This window comes from Sylvia atricapilla, chromosome 3 (assembly GCF_009819655.1).
Source record: "Sylvia atricapilla isolate bSylAtr1 chromosome 3, bSylAtr1.pri, whole genome shotgun sequence".
Taxonomy (NCBI): domain Eukaryota; kingdom Metazoa; phylum Chordata; class Aves; order Passeriformes; family Sylviidae; genus Sylvia; species Sylvia atricapilla.
The window spans coordinates 102,653,637-102,663,376 of NC_089142.1; positions in this window are offsets into that span (position 1 = coordinate 102,653,637).

Below are 9,740 nucleotides of genomic sequence, written 5' to 3' on the forward strand. Positions count from 1 at the left end.
ATTCTTTGTACTGGAAGTTACTCTCCAGTTACTGATGAGGTATTTCCAGGACATAAAGACCTTCTGTGCAGGAAAGGATTTCACATCCATTCTTTACTTGCTGATGACTTCTCCAAGAGAACAAAAAGCTAGGACTTCGAGCAGCAACTCCTGAGTGAGTACATACAAACATTCTATGAGAAAATAGCCTGGAGGGGAAATTAGGGCTGGGATTGTCAGATCCACTTCTGGAAGGTTTCTAGATGGAGCAGCTGAGAACATTGAGACTCCTGACTGAGTCTGTGTGTCAGCAGAAAAAAGACTCCCAGAGAAGGTTGGAAATTGTACAGCCTTCTCATGGAGCACCAAATCCCTGATTCCAAATCCTCCTTTCGTGCTCCTGAAAGCTGCACAAGGCAGGCTGCTACTCTGATCTCTCTGTGCTTTCTGGACAGCATTGCATTCCCAGCAAGAATTCTTTTGAGAAGCAGAAGAAATAAAGCTTTTTCCACAAATAAACAGCTGATTTCAAGTTTGTCTCTCATCATCATTCTTCTCCCAGTGCAGCTGTTCCTGCTATTTCTTACAGTAACTCAGGTGAAGTTGGAAACTCCAGATCTAACAAATCTAAATCAATGTTATACTCACCACAGAGCTTCTTCATCCCTGGGCAGAGTTATAAGACATCACATCACATCACATCCAATTAACAGCTTTGAGTCTCACTTTCCTCAAAGGAAGGCAGGAGAACTTCTCTGGCAAGTGCTTTCAGAGCACAGGATTTACAAAACAGAAATTATGTCCTAAATGAGTATTAGAATTATTTCATTTATTTCTTCCCCCTCCCAACCCCAGTTTGGTGTAGTTTGGGGTCTTTTTTACATCTATAGACACATTTTGAATTGCAAGTAGCAAGTCCTAGGGGGTAGCTACACCTCAGTAGTAACAAAAGCAGAAGTCACATAAATGGAACTATTTGCAACTTAAGCAGCAGATACTTTAGGTACAGTTTTTTGGTGTTTTGTTTTTTAACCCCATTCCAACAGCTCTTTAAATGGCAGCTTTGCACAGCAGCATGATAAATGAATTACTACTGAATTATAACAGGGGCTGAGCAGCCAACTGCTTAAAATAAAACGCTGTAACTGCAGGTGGATAGAGAAGTGAACAGATAAAGATGCAGACATCAGCTTAGCCAGAAATAAGCCCATTGTTTTGATTTTAATTAATTTATAACTAAAAACCTGATTGCACAGATGCTTTCTTTTTTCAAGTCTGCTAAGCATAATCATCAATGCCAAGACCGCCCTAAATCCTAAATAAATTGTGAAATGAATAAACACAAATAGAAGTAGTTTTACATTGCAAGTTTCCTTGGAGCCTCCAGATGGAGCTAGTAGAGAGGGAGTCAGACTCGGGAATCATTTTTTTTCTCCTCAACCTGTAAGCCTGGAGAATAAATACCTGGCCATGAGAAAGCAAACAAATCCCATTCTGTGAGTGCAGGAAACTCCTGGACAGGAGAGTGAAGGTTTTGACGAAATACCCACATTCCCAGCAGTGTGGACACCTGTCTCCATGCCACTGAGGTGTCTACACAAGAAGTGGCTTCTTCAAGACAAGGAGAATAACCTCAGGATGCACTTGGCACTATCTTTGCTTGAGAGGTGCCTCTCTCTTCCATTCCCCAGTAAAAACAGCACTGGACATTCTGAGTTGTAAATTCAGGTAACAGGATCTGCTGTTGGCTCTGCAGGAGCCCACAGCAGCCAGATGTCTTTGCCCCTCAGCTTCTTGTAGCAGATACTTGCAAAAGGAGTTGCAAGGCCTGGCTGGAGGATGCTTTTAGGGCATGGGCAGTTTCCTTTGCACTTTCCAGAGGGTGGGATGGCTGTACACAGCTGACACTGGCCTGAGAGGCAAGTGGAGCAGGAAAAAGCCATCTCCTCATCAGCAAGCAGACCTCAATCCAACTAATCCTGACCCATTAAATTCTCTTGATTGGAGAAGCTAAATCCAGATGAAGATGGCTGTGCATCTGTGGGGTTTCAAGAGAAAAAGCATAAATCCTCATGGTTACGAAATACCACCGTGAGAAAACTGAAAACTGTTTGGTAACTTCTCTTTGGTGTGGGCTGGTGCTGGTGCATGATAAACATCTGCCTCTTCTGAGAACCAGGAGCTCTGCCTTCCTGAGGAGAGGGGAAGGAGAAGAGCCAGAGGCTACCTCTGTATGTTTAGGGCTTGTTGATACCACGGAGTGGAAATACCTGGAGCAGGGAGGAGCCAGACAGGGTTACCAGGCATTCATATTTCTCTCTGGCAAAGCCACAGGAGATGAGATTGGCTTTTCTTGGCAGGTGCCACGCATTTCTCTGCATGTTGCACAAACAGAAACAATGAATACAAACCACATATGTGCTATACTCCTGTCTGGCTGCATCATCATGAAACTAGACGTGGGGTAAATTAAGTTTCTTGTTAGTGCCCAGGCTGGTTAACAGTGAAATCTGGTGAACTGTTTGATGTCAGCCATCACAAACCAGATCCCCACGAGTGAACTCCTGGCAGCACCTCCCCAGTGCCTCCATTCCCTGCCCTCTGTGGGATTATGGATTCACCTGCACCAGCAGGAGAACACAGCAGCCAAACACTGCTGGTCAAGGGCATCTGAAAGGGTGGGGGGTTCAAACTCAGTCACTTATAATTTCACTGGATGGTAAAGAAATCATTAGAAGAATTGGTCTAGACTTGTCCCCTGTACTTCCTACCTCCAAAACTGACTCGATGTTTCTGGCAGCTAAAATACTTTGCACAGGTTGTGGGGCAATGAAGAGGTGATCCCTTGAGGCAAACCAAAGGTTCCACTTGAACCACGAGGTGTCCCCACAAGGCAGCTGCAGGGCCTTGGAAGGAAGGACTTGGAGGAGAGCCACGGGAGAAAGACACAATGCTGCAGTGCTGGGCATGGAGTTCTGACTATTTGGTTTTTTGTTTGTTGTTGTTGTTGTTTTTTAAGTGGTGAACATCTATTTTTCTCCCCCTTCCATTTGGGGAGAGAAAGCTCCAATCTTTCCCAGTCTCCTTAGGAACACTGGCTGCAGTAGGTGCAGTGTAGGTACAGAGGAAAGCAGATATTCTATTTTCCATGTCCTTCTCTGCTCTGCTGTTCTCTGTATGCCTGTCAGACAGAGGGACAGAAGTGATCTAGGGAAATGATTCCTCTTGGCCACACAGTAACTTCCCCAAAAGTGATCATTTTGGCACGGAAAGTGTCCATCCTAGTTCCTGGTCTGTTCATCCAGAGAACAAAAGGGCTAATTAGGGTTAATTAGGGCTAACTAACTCCTTAAGGAGATGATAGCAAATGGGTCTTAAGGGTGCCATTTCTTGCTGCTGTATGGTTATTTCTACAAGGTGAGATTAGGAAGAGTTCCTTAATGTCCCAAAATATATAGAACTTGTGCTTTTTCTGAGCAGCTCAAAACCTGGGCAGAGAAAAGAGCAAAAGCAGGAGCCCTTTGTGAGGCTCTGACCTGTTTGGTAGACAAAACCAAAAGCACCACCTCGATGTGAAACCAGCCATTCCCCTCTTTTACTTTTCACCCAAGCACAGAAACCTTTTGGTGCACAGAGAAACCTTTTATGAGGGAATAAAACCCCAGAGATTTAATTTCTTTTTTGGTGGGTGGTGGGGAAAAGAAGGTGTTTCTCAGAGTTTCTGTATTTGCACTGGACTATCAGGCCTCCCACCCTTCCTGCTATTAATTGAATGAGGCTTTTATGCTAAAATATAACACAAGGTTTGGCTGATGGTGGTGCTCTTCAGCACTGGTTGCTTTCCCCTCCAGTCTAGAGAAGTCAACGGAAGGAAAGTCTGTCAAACAGACAAAAAAGTACCTGTTGGAGGGTCTCCCCAAACCTACAAGTTGCCTGCATTGAGATAGGGCTCAGAGCAACCTCTGCTCAAAGTCCATAGTCCTTCAACCTGGGTAATGACCTTGGCCACAGGATAAGTGGGTTTATCTTGGCTCCTGGCATGGAAATTGCTGACAGGGAATCCAGGGAGCTGAAGAGAGCACACACAAGTTTGCTACTGCCCTGTGTCTGCTGTGGGGAGGTATCCCACAGCTGAGGGGTAACTGCAGCTCCTCTTCCAAACCCCAGGACACAAGTGACACTGCTCAACCTCTGGGAGTTGACACTTGTCCCTCTCGAAGCACCCCAGTAATGTGCTTCATCAACACAATCATAGAAAAACTGCTTAATTCTTCAGGGGAAAAAACTTGTCAGAAGTATTGCCCGCAAAGTTTTCCTTACTTTTCCTTACAGGAGAAATACCTGTCATAAAATCCCCAAACAATTCACCCATGAGAGAGGAACCGCCACATTCCCAACTCCTACTGCAAACATTTCCTTTCATGTCGTGAGTCACCTGCTTCCTGGTGTGCTCACAGAGCAGGTGACGGAGCCCACACCTACCCAAGGGTAAAATATCTCTTGGTAAAGAGAGTGATACCTGAGCAAATAATCTGTCCCCTGATTCACGTGGCTCCTACGTGGTGCTCTTCCGCCTTGAGATCCTGGCAGCGCTGCTGGGAAGCAGGAGGGGAAGGTCAGGGAAGTGAGGACAAAACCCCAGATCACGTAGATCCTCAGGCAAACAGCTAAACAAAAAAGGAGCTGTAAAAATATATATAGTAAAAGATTACTCAATGTTTATCTTTCTGCTTTTTTTTTTTTTTTTTTTTTAATCTAACTCGCAAGGCAAACATTGGGGTATCACGGCACAAAGGGACTCCTCAATATATATGTTGAAGAATTTCAGACTGAAAAAAAGGTCAAGAAATGCTGTTTGAGTGACTTCAACCTGAAAATCAAAGCCACAGAGATGCAACCTGATCAAAGCTGCCCTGTGGTTTCCCAGCCACTTTTGCTATTGATTTTGACTGGGTTTGGTTACGGACCTTGATAAAAGCGGGGCCAGACACAAAATCAATGCTGCTTTTCACCATGTATTTTTCAGTCCATTATATGCTATTGATAGCACCTGGTATTTTTCATTATGACAAGTTTTTATTTTCCCCTGGTTAGTTCAGGAGACTTGTCTTAAGACACTTTTTGCCTTTCCAGTAAGTAACTGGAACTCTCCAAGTAACTAACCTGTGATGACATCTCTCATTTTCATTTTTGCATCCATCATTTTCCATTTACTCCATGTAAAATGTCTGTTCCTCATTTTAGAACGTGTTGAGAATGATTTTGTGCATCTGAGCTTATGAATTCCCTTGGGTTTGTCTTTACAGAAAGTATGTTTTTGGCTCTAGCTCTGGTTAACAAACCCTTTGAAAGCAAAGGGAAAGAAGCTGCTCAGAGACAACAATTAACAGTGGGGATTTCAAGAGATGGAAGGAAACAGGCAGATGTATTCAAAGAAATTGGTGAGTGAAGTTCACAGAAACACTGGCTGAACTCCAAAGAGAGGTGACACAAAAAAGGAATGTGTGGCACTTTTAGAAAGCAAACCTGGCCAGGAGGATGAGGACATCACTTCAACTTAGGAGGAACTGATTAAGTGGAAATGAGAGGTGCAGGAAGAGAGCCAGGCTGGTTTGAAGGATAATCCCAAAAGCCACCAAATCTGGGAGAAAGGGAATATGGGCAGAAACAGAGAATTTAGGGGGATGGAGGAGGAGGATGAATTAGCCCCGTGGTAAGAAGAAAGCAGATGATGAGACAGGACAGAAGGTGCTGGTGGGAGGTGGAAATAGGACAGGCAAGAGGTCAGAACGTGGAGACGTCAGGTGGATGATGCCCCTCTCATGACCCAGGCTGAGAGAGAGAGGTGTGAGCCGAGCAGCAGCAGCAATGTCACACCCAGCATGTCCCTGAGGGAGGCTGGCGGTGCCCAAGCCCCAGCAGAGGCCAGCGGGAAGTGCCCTGCTGTGTTTGCTTTGGCGTTGGCACGGCAAACGGGACCAGCCAGGAAAGAGGCAGGGTGCAGATGGCAGCCAGCAGGGCTTGAGGGGTGGGTTGTGGTGTCACTGGAGTGACAGCATGAGAGCAGGGACAGAGGGAGAAGTGTTGCTCGGACAACTCCTGTCGACACTCCCAGGGAGAAGTCTGGGTTAAAGCCAACAACAGAGGAGGAAAATGTGCAGGTTAAAAAGCAAAACCTGAGGCAGTGACAGCAGGAGAGCCTGCACTTATGGAAATTTCCCAAAATTCTATGAAAGAGCATGCTCCTCTCATCTCCACCCAGCCAGCTCTTTTGGTTCAGGAAGGAGCACGTGGAGTCTGTAGGGACTCTCTGTGCTGGAGAAAGCTCTTGTCCTTATTCCCACCCAGCCCTTTCTGCAGCAGAATCCTCTTCTGGACATAGCAGGGGTCCAGCAGAGCTCAAGGTGAGAGTCTGGAGGGGCAGCGGGTGGGCATCTCTTCTGTTTTTGGGCACAGTTTCAGCAGCCAGCTGCCCAGTCTAATGGCCAGTTCCACCCAGGTGTGCAGAGGCGCTGGAGGCCAGCAGACACCAGGTGGCTCCTCCAAAATGTGAGTGCCTGGAGTATCCTGCAGCAACCCTGGGGCTGTGGCTTGCTTCGAAATCCAGCCCAAACCCCCATCTTCAGCAAAAAGACAATGCAAGGAGAGACAAGAGTCTGAGCTGGAGAAAGCAGCATCAAGCCGTCCAATATCTCATGTGATATCCTACCCTTGAGCACCTCACTAACATGGAGCAACCAGGACGTGCCTCACCTTTTGTCCTGACTCATATCCTGCTGTGGTGCACTGGGTACACACACAAGCAAAAGGCTGAGATACCTTTCAGGCCCAGCATCCTTTAGTCAGGTCCTTGAGCTGAGCTGTAGAAGACTGGGAAGGACGAGGCTCCCAGAGTACCACAGTTCCAGAAAACATGTGCTCATTACATCAGATGGAGGCTGCACTTTGGTACTCAGACTTGAAGGCTTCTCTTCCATTTATGCTGCTTTGACAGAATCAATATCATAAAGACAAACTGCTTGGCCAAAGCGCTGTTTCCCTTCCAGACTCCCTGGAGTGAACACATTTGTGTTAGATTTTATACATGGTTCTTCAGGCATTTGTTATATTTACATGAGGGAGAGAAGGAAAAAGCCAATTATTAATCCATGCCATTCCCACCTCCCTCTTATCATGTCATGGAAGATCTGATGGGGCTGTGAGGGGAATTCCCACAATCCTGCTCTGTTTGTTCTCCCTCAATAACTCTTTTAATGTCCTCTCTCTTCACAGCTGTATAAACGCCACTACATTGGAGCAAGCTACTGAAGTGGCCATCAATCCTCATCAGAGCAGAGGAATAGGAGGAAGATCATAAGACAGAAAGGCCTTACCTATAATTTCATCCAGTAATTACCAGCCTTTCTCTTTATGTGGTTTTCTCCTGGTTTTTATTATTTGATCCCAAATTTGCATCATTTTAGAAAGTGACCATTTCACAGCTGAACCCAGATTTTATTTGCTAGACATAAAACTGGAAGTGATGGTCCAGTGAGGCATTTTGTAAGAGTTGTAAGGGAAATCAGGCCAGCTCAGGAGAAAGGAATGGTTTGGATCTCTCTCCCTGGAGAGTTTCATCCGAACAACTTTACCCAAGCAGTCGTAGAGCAGACAGAAAGGAGCCATAATTAAAAAGAGCTTGCAAATCAATCTCAAGGTTAAATCAGAGCTGGAAGGGTAGACTAGATGTTGTTATGTTATTTGTGTAGCTTATTCACCCTATCCGAAATGGCAGGATGGGTTCAGCTCTGCTGAAGCCTTTATTCACCATCAGTACTGTGGATAATAACTGAGCTCCCACATCACTCAGCTCACAATAACCACCACGTTTTTGGGAGAAAGAGCTGGTCCCCCCAACATAGAGCAAAGTGGAGGCACTGCAATAACTGTTAATATTTAATCACCAGAAGTTTTCCAGCCCTCTGGTATGAGCCAGAGCTGGGCAGCACATGTCCTCTGTTCAGAGTGAACATACACTGCCCTGCTGGCACTGAGGACAAAACCTTAAACTTCTCAAAGTCCCTTTGATAAGAGAAACTCAGTCAACCTGGGAGCTGTTGTTCCTAGAAAAAACCCTTAATAAAAGTGAGTCCTATTTTCTTTGCAGTTGTCTCACTTGAAAACAAGCTGGCTTTGAAAAACAGCCAAGGATTTCCCCAGTTACAAAGAGCAAACAACTCACTCTTCCTTATCACCTAACGAATTTCTAAAGCAATATTTAAGCTGATCTGCGATTTTATCACATGAGATTTACTGCACTCTGCAGGGCTGTGATGGGCAGACCTGGTCATCCATGGCCATCTGGGAGAGGAGGATCAGCTGGGGCTGAGCCAACCTTGGTTCCCAGCCCTGGCATTTGCCCAGCCCACGTCAGCTCTCACCTTCAGAAGAGACAGAGTCACGGGTCCTGTCTGCTGCCACCTCAGCCAAAAATGCTGGTCCTGACTCCTGAGGATTTAGGGAAGGAGTGGGTGACAGGTGGAAGACATAATCTTAGAAAGGAAGTGGTGTTTTTATAGCTTGCTCTCCAAGGAAGCTGTTGACACCACGGGAGATAAAAGAAAAGATAACAAGATAAAAAAAGAGATTTGAGACACTTGGACAGCTTCAGGCTGATGAGGTCTGGACAATGGTAAATGTCACATCCCACATCCCTGACATCACCCTGACCAACATCAGAGTAAGATTTGGTGAAAAAGCATCTGTGGAGAAGAGTGGCAATGAAGTCTGACTTTTAAGTTTACAGCCCAGGAACAACCCACTCTACAGTGTAGGACACATCCTGGATTGCTGCTTTTAGGGAATTTATGTTGTTTTTCCATCTCTAATTCAGCAAACAGCTGGAGTTTCTTACAGAGCTTTTTCAAGAAGACGATAAGAGTCACTAAATCATTTTGTCTCATTTTCCTCTGCAAAACTCTTGTATTCCCTGCCTTGCTTTTGCCAGCATGTGAGCATCTTCAAGGTCTCAAATGCTACAGCTGCTCTGCCTCACCCCTCCCTTTCCATTTGAAAAAAGTGACTTTGGGAGATGGTTTTTCTTCCAGCATTAACTCTGGGAACCCACTCTGGCAGAGCAGCTCCACATGCCTGCCCTGCCCCGGGGCCAGTGATTAGCAGGTGTTGCATTAAAGCTGCTTAAAGTGGGCTCAGCCTCAGAGGCTCAGCTCTGTTTATTTATAGCTGAGTTCACCCCCAGGGCTGTGCCAAGTCATGGACACGCTGTGGGACGTCATCCTCTGAGGTTCCTTACAAACCCTTGCAGTCCCCCAAAAGACATTGAAGTGCGTAAGCACAAAGAAATGCACCCTCAGGACATCAAATTGCTGCTCCTGGTGCCCCCACAAAACCACTTGGCCTTGGGTGGTGTATGTTGGCTCTTTATTTCATCAGTTGTGTATTTTGTGTATTAAGCCAGGCAACATATATATTAGTCCATATAATGTAACTGAAAGGGGTTGTAAAACTGTCATTTACCTTAATTAATTTCACTGGAAAACATCTGAAAGTGAGCGTCAAGTTGTTTTTTATGTGAAGTTGTATGTATTTAGTGGTCAGATTTTGACATGGTGCATTTTTAATCCATGACAATGAACAGATGTTGTGATTTAATCGTGGCTAATTCAGATCCTTTAGGTTCTAATTCAGGTACCTTTAGGTTTGCCCCTGTGGTTGGAAGGGTAGTGCCAGCCCGTTGAGGATTCCTTGGGAAGGCTGAGCTG